This window comes from Cupressus sempervirens, chromosome 9, assembly GCF_028749045.1.
Source record: "Cupressus sempervirens isolate cs-2001-9-10 chromosome 9, ASM2874904v1, whole genome shotgun sequence".
Classification (NCBI taxonomy): Eukaryota; Viridiplantae; Streptophyta; class Pinopsida; order Cupressales; family Cupressaceae; genus Cupressus; species Cupressus sempervirens.
The window spans coordinates 107,440,318-107,452,167 of record NC_143126.1 but is presented as its reverse complement, the minus strand read 5'-3'; positions in this window follow the sequence as shown (position 1 = coordinate 107,452,167).

Below are 11,850 nucleotides of genomic sequence, written 5' to 3'. Positions count from 1 at the left end.
ATATATTCAAAGGAATGATCGACTAAATCAAGGAAGAAAAAAAGAGAGGAGAAAGTATGTGTATTTGACTATTATTGAAGGAAACATATGAATAGGTTTTGACATGGACACCAACAGGGAAACATAGAGGAAGCTGTGGAGCATACCTGAGATTGCACACATTTAAGAAGGTGCAAAACTTAGGAACAATAGACACATCATCTCATTGGAAGAATCAAAGTAGATCCAAATAAGGTACAAGCATCACCATCAAGTTTGCATTTCCATAAAATAGGACTAAGATCTATTTTTGTGAGAGGAAACATTGATATCCCACTTGTTAGCACTTATAGTTTTAACGCATCCTGGCGTCTTGATCTCATGTTCTTCATCGAAGTTGAACTTGAAGTTCTATTTACTTCGACTTCAACTTCAAGTCAATATCAATCATCATTCGCCAGCCCAATTTCTTTCCTCATTTTTGCCTTATTGAAACCGAAGTAGAAGTTGAAACCCGTCCCTCAAAAACTTCAACTTCAGGTTCAGTGTCAATTTTGTGTGCTAACATAAGTTGTATGCAGGTTTTAACTCACTGAATTAGATCAAGGTGGGTCCTAGTATAACATCTCCCAAGGCATGTTAAGTCATGAATAGAAAAATCTAAGGTGGTACGTGCTCAATCTATGGTAGAAATTGGAAAAGACTAATATTGTCATGTCATGATTATCCAGTCGAGCTGTGTATGTGTGGATTTGATGGAGTGTGTAAAACAGAGCACATGTGGTGTCCTTCCTAGTGCATACCACATTAATGAACAATTATTTCCCTTATTTCTTGAATCTGCCTTGTAATATTTTGCACAAGCCTGCCTTTAAATGCATTGATTTTTGGCTTTTTTCCCACTCTTTCCATTTTCTCCATAGAAATTTCAGCATACTGGATAGGAAGGGTGAATTGCAGGCTATGTCTCTATTGAGCTGTAAGTGCATTTTTCATTCCCTTCTGCATTTCAAATTATGTTTAGTTTTTTTTGGGCCATTTCTAGCCTTAGCTTCTTTTGATAATCACGACACTTTTTTGCCCAAAGTTGCCTAAGTTAGAAAAACCACCTTTGCTCAGCTCACTCCCTAAAATTTGTAACACGTTCTTGGTAAATAGAAACCTATCTTAAATAGTAGATCAAGCCAAGAACACCCCATTAAGTTTCATTTACTAGAGATTAGTGGAGACTGGGTTAATAGAAGCCACATGTTTTCTCGCTGCTATCCAATACCCTGAACGTATCCTTGAGTGTGCAAATCATTTTGACCCTGTTTCTGGGTGTGTTAAGAAAACCTCAGGGGAAGTAGTTTTCAAAATCAATAGAACCAGAGTAAATTCTACCCTCAGGATCTCTCATAAAGAATCCTATGAGCCATGGACATTCAAGGAGGCTGAGCACCTGTATGTAGCAAACAAAACCAGCTATGACACCAAGATTTCTCAGTCCTGGCTCTTGAAGCCCATAGAGGGGGGTTCTAGGCTGCCTAAACCATTGACTATTGAACATTTTATCAAAGAGATTGCGGATATTGTCCTCTAGTTGAATAGAATTAAAGGGAATGAGCATGCTTTCTACTAAGAATCCTGGATGTATTTCTTTATATAGAAGATAGTTGAGGGAGCCAAGTTCATTGATTGGTCAAACCTCATAGCTGAGAACTTGCACAAGGGCTTGATTAATGTGACCAACTATGGTCCATTCTTCTTGTCTTCTTACCTAATCTATATCCTACCGGTGTCCAAAGATTGGGACTATCTCCCACATTCACCTTGGGTAGATGACATGCATATCTATCAGTATTATAGAGATCTCCAAGAAGACATAGTATGCAAAGAGTTTAAGAATATCAATGATGTCTTTTTAGGGAAATTGGTTTTGGAAATCCAAGGTCGAGAGAATGATAGGATGTCAGAGAAAGCCATGCAAGCTATTCAAATTTATGGTTGCTATTTTATTCAGTTCCCTAGATTTACCTATATTAGAGTAGGTGGTTTTCCTGGTGAGCCCTTGAAATTACCACATTGTTGTTCAGACTCTATGGTGTTATCAGAGATGTGTAGATAGTTTTCCTCTCTTGTTGAGTCCTTTCAAATTTCTAAAAAATCCTCTTCATTATTCTTCCCGATTGAAATTGGACATTATATATGCCTTAGTGTGAAAGAAGCTCTATTGTCAACTAAGTCATTGACCTGCTTGTGTCTTAAACCTTTCACCTCTCGGCTAGATCTTGATTACATCGACTTTACTAGAGATAATGTCAAAAATGCATTTTCTTTGTTTCACTCCCCACAACTAGAGGATTTCTAGGTGAATTGCCACAATGAATTCAAGGTGAGGAAGAGGCTTTGGTCAAGCTTAACCCTTAAGCAGGTCATCATGTTCAACATGGAGCTGGATACTTATGGGCTGAAGGATTATGATTCTAAGGAAATAGTTGATAAATTTTACATGGATCAAATTGAATGCATGCCTATTCTAGAGATCAACTGCGAGAAAAGAGAAGAGAATGATGTGTATTCCTGTACCAAGGATGTGATAGCTAGAACTTCCAAATGGATAAAGTCAAAGGTGGTAGTTACTCCAAGCTTTTTTGAGAAATCTTCAAGGAGCAGAGATAAAAAGGTTTCCCAAAAGAAAACTAATCAAAGTGCCCCTGAATTTGTTGTAGGTCCACTTGAAGTCGAACTTGAAGTAGTTTTGGAAACACTTCATGTTCAAGTTCAAGAGGAGACTCTAAAAAGTAAAAGGATAACTCGCTTGAGTACAAAGAAGGCACTAATTGCTAAAAGCAAGAGCACCATAATTGTGGACCTCGAGGTAGCAGAAGACCCACCCATGGTAGACAATTTACTAGCCCCTCAAAGCTTGTTAGCGACTGTCGTCAATCAACAGGGTAACCTCACTCTAGTCAATATTTCCTCCACTGCAGAAAAAGAAAAGGCAACTCCCAAATGGCTAGAGACATCAATGGAAAAAAAGAGAAGCATTGTTCCCATATCCATGCCAATTGACGACCTGGTTAGCAAGTGCCTTGGTAAGATGCCTAAAGTGAAGAAAGTGAGAACAGAGTCAAGGATCAACTTTGACAAAAGTTTAGGGTGGTGGGTGGTAGAGATAGCCACACCACCTAATGGAAGTTCTCACAACTCTGTAGCTCCTCAAGATTACCAAATAACCAAGGTCGACCTTGGAAAGGCAAACAATGAGACAGATATGAAATTCTTCAAAGTATCCAACAAGAAAATCGTAGAAAGGGTGTGGAAAGATGGGCAAGATAAGCAAGAGATGAAGGAAATGATTAAAAGAATGGCTCAATATATCAATGCTATCCTTCATCTCGAGGCTAAGCCAATCAGTGAGATGTCAGTGATCATTGATGTGTCTTCCCTGACCAACTAGCAGTCACTAGAAAATTTGGACAAGTGTAAGGCAGTGGCAAAAATAGTAGGTGAGTGGGTGCTAGATGTTCTGCATAAAACTATCAAACACATAGGTCACTTAGATTAGGTATGAAAAGGAAAGGAATAACTAGTCCAAAATAATTATGTGGTTGGAAGACGTGCAGGAGCTCAGTCTACAAAAGTGTCAAGTTGAATGCCTTGTATACGATCTTGATGAAAAAGCCCTATATGTCATTAAAGATTGTATTGAGTGGAGAAATGAAGTGTTGATGCAAGGAATATTTGAGATCAAAGAAGCTTTGCAAGAACTTAGAGTCATTCAGTAGATTATTCAGAATGATCTCAAATGGTTCGGCAAGCAGTTCGTGGAAAGGGATGATGAATCCATTGCCCAATCAAAAGAAATAATTAAAGAAGTTCAAAGGAAATTTCAGGAGTGGTAGGATAAAAAGACATCAGCTAAGTAGGACTTCTCCAATGTGGCACATACTGAGGCAATGATGATCATTAACTTAAAGCACCTAGAGATGCACGAGGAAAAGGTCGCCAAGCTAAAGAAGATAAAGGAAGTCTAGAAGCAGAGATTTGCCTACATCGGCTTGCCACATCAGTCGATTATCTTGGCCTTTTTGGTTTTGTATGAAATGTGGAAAATAGCTAAAGGTAGAGCTAGTGGAGACAACACTGCAAGCGGTTATGCTTGATAGTGTTTTTCGTTATCTTTCCTTTGCCATTTTCAATTTCAATTACTTTTCAAGAATGACAATTTTCTTGGCAAAAAGACGATTAACTCCTGGCGGGGTAATTTTGGATTTGGTCCAGCCCCATGCCTATAAATGTAATAATTTGTATTGTTTTAGTGGTGAGAATTTCTCTGGTAGACCGATAGACAGAACTATTTTTGTTTATGGTTTTATTTCCAGTTTAGAGGTAGAAACTCAGAATTTATTTAGATATGTTGAAACTCTATAATATGAATCTTGGCTGAAGGTTTTTTGTGAGTGGATACTATTATCTACTTATTTCATTTAGTATTTCTATAAATTCTAGTGAAAGCTTTTAGCTATGCTTGTCATTGATTCTGAATTTGTGAATTTTGAGTATTGGGAATGCTGTGAGAAACTAGTGGTTATATTTCCTGCTCGATGTTTTAATTCTCAATTATGTGGATTATTTTGATAGTTAAAATTGAGTGGTTCTTTTGTATTAAAGTTTGTTTCATATTGATGAAATGAAATAAGTTGTTTCAGCACTTTCAATAGATCATTTTTATTGTAAAGATCTTTCTGTTGAATCCTTTAAACTGAAAACTCTGATTGTAATAAAGGTAGCTGTGCCTATTTTCATTGAGGAAATATTAAGCAGAGAATTCCTAAGCCTCTTGGATAGGAATTCATTTGTTCATGGGAAACACTATTCACTAACAGTTTTTGGCGACTCCACTGGGGAAGACAAAGAATGGTTTTGCCTCATTATGAAGTTTTCCCAATACTTCAACCAAGCTTAGGTTTTGATAATACACAAGAACATATCATTTCTGATTTAAGTGTACAAGCCTGGAAACTTAGAACAAGCCTAGAGAAATTCACACAAGTTAACCAAGTGCTTGAAAGAGAAGAAGAAAGAGCCAAACTCATTAGAGGTGTACCCATTGCTAATGAAGAAGCAATAGTTGATAGATTAGTCCCAAGGCCTCACTAAGTGTTGAACATTGGTCTATATTTTGATAAACTAGCTAGTAGGAAATATACTCAAAGTGAAGAGAGAAAAGGATTCATTGATGAAACATATGAATTTGTAAGAAAACTTAATTTTGCTCCTGATCTCTCCCAAAAAAGGAAGAAACCTACCCAAAGTAAAAGTAGACCGACCTCCCCTAAGAAATCAACTCCCATAGCTATGAACCTCCAAGCCTTAATATTACCTAGAACATTGATACCCTCTCATTTAAATATCCAACCTTTGAGCTTAATCTCTCCTAGGATGGTGACTAACCCATGGGGTGCACAAGTAGGTCCTTTGGCTCTGGGGGGAAATCTTCATCCACTTCCTAAAGGTGCTAAAGAATTTTTGCCTAAATTTTATGGAGATGGAAAGAAATCAACTAATGAACATCCTAATGCCTTTAATACTGCATGCGCTGTCCTTGCTATTACACATGAAGATGTAGCCGTGAGGTTATTTATACAGACCTTGATTGATGATGCTACAAACTAGTTTCATCACCTCCCTCAAGGGTCTATGACTGATTGGAACCATATGTGTACTACTTTTGAAGACAAATTTAAATCTTCTAAAGATGAACATACCTTGCTACTTTAGTTAACTCAGTTAAAAAAAGAAATACACGAACCCATGAGAGACTTTGTAGAAAAATTCAATAAAATAATTCACAATATTCCTACCACTAAGAGACCTAATGGTGAAAATCGTACAGGGTTCTTTGTTAATGCAATGCCTCCTGACATTAGTTTCTACTTAAGAAGATACGTAGTAGCAGACGTCAAAGCTACCCAAAGATTAGCAGTTGAACTAGAAGATGATCTTTTGGCTACAGGAAAATGAAAAAAAGAAGTACAAAACCCTAAAGCTCAATCACTTTCATCTAAAAAGTTAGACCCATTGGTTTAGAAACTTATTAATGATGTGATGACTATTAAGAAACAACTTCCTAAAATGAACACCCATTACCAAGATATCCCTAGGAAATATCTAGGCCAAAGCAGTTATCAGGGAAAACAATTTGCATTACCCTCAAGTCAAAAAAGATTATAGATTGAAGCTCCACCTGAAAAAAACAACATGTGTGTCTTCCATATTACAAATGACCATGAGGGAACTTCTTGCCCTAAAAATATTAGATATCAGCAACTAGAAGCAGAAAAGGTGGCTTCTACTAATGTGATAATAGAAGAAGAATCTTCTAAGGAACCTGGAGACTCTGTAAATTATTACCTTGAGTACGAATCTGATTTTGATAGAGGCAATGATATCTTATTAACCTTAGAAGAAGCTGCATGTTCGGTCTTAACCTAGCAGCTGATATTCATGGCAAAGGTATTTCAGTTCCAACTCAGGCTAAAGAGAAAAAGGTAAAAGGGGGAAATGAAAGTAAGTCATCACCTGTCTCTACAACTACTCCTCAAATCTTTAAAAAAGTATCTGATCTTGATTCCTCATTTGACATTGTTGAGTTTTGTAAGACATCCAAGATACAAATTTCTCCTGCGGAATATTTGAGAATGAATCCCAGTGAACTTGATAAGTTGATTGAATATGTTAACCAATCATCCCCTGATAAAGTAGCCGAGCAAATCAATGAAGTCAAAGTCTCACAAGGTAGTGAAGTAGTTGTTGAACACAGGAAAGATCTTTCCAAGGGAAAGAAACCAGAAGCACAAAAGTCTCATGATCAGGAGGAGGTAATTCAACTAGACTCTATTAGTCTTGAACCTTCTTATAATTTCAAGCCTGATCCATTTTATGTTTCCCTCTTTCTACATGGGTTTAAGTTGAGTAACTACATTATAGATTTAGGGGCTTTAGATAATATAATGCTAGCTGCTGTGGCAAAAGCTTTGGATCTCCCATTAACTAAAACATTTGGTAAATTTTATTCCATGAATTCAAAAAAAGTACCTTTAGTGGGTCAAATTAAAGATGCTCAAGTATCATTGGCTGCTTATCCTCAAAAAAAGATCAAACTCACCATATTAGTAGCTGATATTCCCACCAGCTATGGCATGCTTCTCAGTAGAACTTTCTGTCGAGATTTGGGAGGTGAAGTTAAGATGGATTGGTCTCAAGCGGTAATTCCTATTGGAAAAGACAAAGTAACCTTATTACCTAAAACAAAGTCCAAATATACAGTCTTTCCATCTGATGATCCTAAATCTCAAATTATTTATCAAGAGTCTAATTTTGCTAATTATCTGATCCTGTCTGAAGATGAAAAAATAGGTGAAAAGTCTTTAGAAAGCCTGCTATGGACTCTTGAGTTTGATGGGAGCTATTGTTTGAATGGATCTAGAGTTGGTATAGTCCTCATATCACCTGAAAATTAGAAATTCCCTTTTTCTTATAAGCTTGCCTTTGAAAATACTAATAACACATCTGAGTATGAAGCCCTACTCCTCAACATTAAAGAGGCCAAAAAGAAGAACATCAAGCTATTGAAAGCCAGAGGAGATGCTGAGCTAATTGTAAAACAAGTTAAAGGCATGTTTTTAATTAAAAATTAGAGATTGAAACATTACAGAAACCACATGTGAGATGAAATTGAAGGTTTTGATGCCTTCAAAATTGAAGCCATTCCTCGAGAACTAAATGACAAAGCAGACTCCTTAGTGGTTTTAGCTCCCTTGTTAATTCCTCATCCTAATTTCATAGGCTAGAAGTATTCAGTGCAGATCATTCACAAGCCAAGTGTTCCTAATAATAATAGCAATTGGTAGGTATTCAAAGATGATGCTCATATTAATACCTTCTTGCAAAGTGTTGAAATTTTTTCGATGAATTACTTTGAAGGCTCAGAGGTAGAATGTCGAGAGTTTTGTCCTGATTTTCTTGATGGAAATGAAGTGTTACAACTGAAAGGGAATGTAATACCTAAAGGTCTTGTTGAACTTGAAAAACTTTTTGATAGGAAAGATACCTTTTTGGTTTCAGATGGAATACCCAAAGAAGATCCAAGTGCCAACTATAAAAAAGTAAACATAGGAGACAAACATAATCCTAAAATGATCAATTTGGGAACCTGCTGTGATGATGATGAAAAGGCAAGATTTATTAAACTTTTGTCTAAATATATAGATGTCTTTGCCTAGTCTTATGATGATTTAAATACTTTCAGAAATGGTAAATTCAAGCACCATATTATTCTTAAACCAGGTATCTCCCCTTTCAGGCAAAAGTTGAGAACATATAATCCAAAAGTTTCTAATGCAATATTTAGAGAAATAGACAAAATGTTGAAAGCTCACATCATTTTCCCAATCCATCATTCCATGTGGGTGGAAAAAATAGTGCCAGTTAGGAAGAAGAATAGAGAGATAAGGATTTGTGTCAATTTTAGAAACCTTAATCAAGCAAGTTTGAAAGATAACTTTTCCCTGCCAATAATGGATCAAGTTCTTCAAATGGTTGCTAGTTCAGAAATGATGTCTTTCTTAGATGGTTTCTCAAGGTATAACCAAATAGAATTCACTGAAGAAGATCAACACAAAATAGCATTTAAAACACCTTGGGGGACCTTTTCCTATAAAGGAATGCCTTTTGGCTTGATAAATGCTGGTACCACCTTCCAGCAGGCTATGAATTCAACCTTTTGCAACCTATTGGATAGATGCATCACAGTGTACCTGGATGACATGACTATGTTCTCCAAAAGGAGGATGAAACATTTAAAGGATTTGAGAAAAGTGCTTCAGAAATGCAGGGATCACAAAATTTCACTAAATCCTAAAAAATCAATTTTTGTTGTGACCGAAGGAAAATTGCTTGGGCACATGGTTTCAAAAGAAGGTATCAAAATCGATCCTAAGAGAGTAGAGCCATCCAGCAATTATGTCTCCCTATCAATAAAAAAGGTGTTAAGTCCTTCTTTGGAAAAATAAATTTCTTGAGAAAGTTTGTACCTAATTTTGCAGAAATTGTTAAACCCATGGCCAAGCTGCTCAGCAAAAAGAAAAACTTCAAATGGGATGAACTAGCATCAAAAGCATTCAAAGAAGTAAAAGAAGCTATTGAAAAAGCCCCAACCCTATTTCATCTTGATTTTAAAAAAGATTTTATAATATACTATTATGCTTCTGAGCACACACTGTTAGGCATGCTATTTCAAAAGAATGATAAAGGGGAAGAGACACCCATCTCTTTTATGAGCATACCTCTGAAGAAGCATGAGCTTAGCTACTCATTATTTGAAAAACAAGAATTCACTATAGTAAAAGTAGTAAAGTACTTTAGATATTACATTTTGCACTCTCATTTTGTAGTATATGTGCCATCCATAGCAGTCAAAAGCATTCTCACACAATAAGATGTAGCAGTCAACAATCGAGCGACATGGGTAGCAAAGGTCCAGGAATTTGACTTGGATATCCATCCAACTAAATTAGTTCAAGGACAAGGCCCATGTAAACTTATTGCAAAAGGAGATAAAGAAGAATCATATCCCTCTATTTTTTTTATAGGTCTCAAGGATGAATGGTATTCAGATATTTCCTATTTCCTGACATATGAAAGGTGTCCTAATCACCTCAAAGGGAAAGACCAGTGCACACTTCAACTTAGAGCAGCTAAATTTGTTATAATTGATGATACCTTATATAAGAGAGGGCTAGATGTCATGTTTTTAAGATGCGTTGACACTGATCAACAGGATAAGTTGCTAAGAACTTTCCATGATGGAGCTTGTGGAGGACATTTTTCATCAACAGTGACAGCATTCAAGATCCTAAGAAGTGGATATTATTGGCCAGCTATGTTTAAAGCTACTTACCATTGGGTTAGAAATTGTGAAAAATGCCAATTGTTCATAGGGAAACCTCAGTTAGCTGCTCTACCTTTAAAACCTATGATCATAGAACAACCATTTCAACAATGGGGATTAGATTTTGTAGGGCCTATTAATCCAATTTCTAGTGCAGGACATTCACATATCCTCACCGCTACTGATTATTTTACAAAATGGGTGGAGATTGTTCCTGTTAAAGCAACAACTTCACAAATAGTGTGCAAATTTTTGATTGAAAATATTTTGACCCGCTTTGGCACTCCTAGCAAAATAGTGATGGAAAATGCAAAAAAAATTTCATCTAGAGAGATCTAGTTATGCTGCTATGATCATGGAATCCATTTGACACATTCTTTGAATTACTTTCCTCAAGGAAATGGATAAGTGGAGTCCACAAATAAAAACCTGGTCAACATTATGAAGAAATTGATGGATGAAAAAGGAAAAGACCAGCACAAGAAGTTGTATGAAGCAGTTTGGGCTAACAAAACCTCTCCTAAAAGAGCCATAGGTATGACACCTTTCAAACTAGTATATGGAGTTGAAGCACAACTATCCCTACCTCTAGAATTAGCCATTTTGAATTTATAGAAGTCAATCAAAGGAGAAGTATTTTAGTTTTCCATTGAGAAGACGATATTATATCTCCAAAAGATAGAAGAGGAGAGGAGGGAGCTAGTAGATCATATCACAAATCACTAGGCAAGAGTCAAACAGATTTTCAATAAAAAAGCAAGACCTCAAAAACTCATGAAAGGAGATCAAGTCCTGCTATGGGATAAAAGGAAAGAACCGAAGGGAGCTCATTCTAAGTTTGAAAGCTTATGGAAAGGACCGTATGAAATATCTGAGGAACTAGGTTCAAATGCCTTCAAGTTGCAATATCCAAATGGTGATGAACCTCCCTTGTCCTTCAATGGGCAAGATCTCAAACTATACCATCTTTAGGTCTGTGTCACATCTCATTGTAAATATCATCTTTTGGCTTTCTTTCCTTTCTTGTTGTGTTTGGTGTGTTGTGTCATTGTCTTTTGAGTCAGTCTGCAAACCTTAGACATTGGGTTCATTCATGATCCTTTTAGTCTCATTCCCCAACTGGAGCTAATTGTTAGCACTTATAGTTTTAACACATCTTGGTGTCTTGGTCTCGTGTTTGTCATCAAAGTTGAACTTGAATTTTTGTTTACTTTGACTTCAACTTCAGGTCAGTGTCAATCATCATTCACTAGCTTAGTTTCTTTCCTTGTGTCTACCTTATTAAAACTGAAGTAGAAGTTGAAGCCTGTCCCTCCAAAACTTTAACTTTAAGTTCAGTGTTGATTTTGTGTGCTAACATAAGTTGTATACAGGTTTTAACTCACCGAATCAGATCAAGGTGGGTCCCAGTACAACATCTCCTAAGGCATGTTAAGTCATGAATAGAAAAATCTAAGGTTTTACGTGCTCAAGCTATAGCAAAAATTGGAAAAGACTAATATTGTCATGTCATGATTATCTAGTCAAGCTGCGTACGTGCAAATTTGATGGAGTCTGTAAAAGAGAGCACATGCGGCATCCTTCCTAGTGCATGCCACATTAATGAAAAATTATTGCCCTTACTTGCCGAATCTACCCTATAATCTTTTGCACAAGCCTACCTTTAAATGCATTGATTTTTGGCCTTTTTTCCACTCTTTCTATTTTCTCCATAGAAATTTCAGCATACTGGATAGGAAGGGCAAATTGCAGGCTATGTCTTTGTTGAGCTGTAAGTGCATTTTTCATTCCCTTCTATCTTTCAAATTATGTTTACTTTGTTTTGGGCCATTTCTAGCCTTAGCTTCTTTTGATAATCATGATGCTTTTTCACCCAAAGTTGCCTAAGTTAGAAAAACCACCTTTGCTTAGCTCACTCCCTGAAATTTGCGACA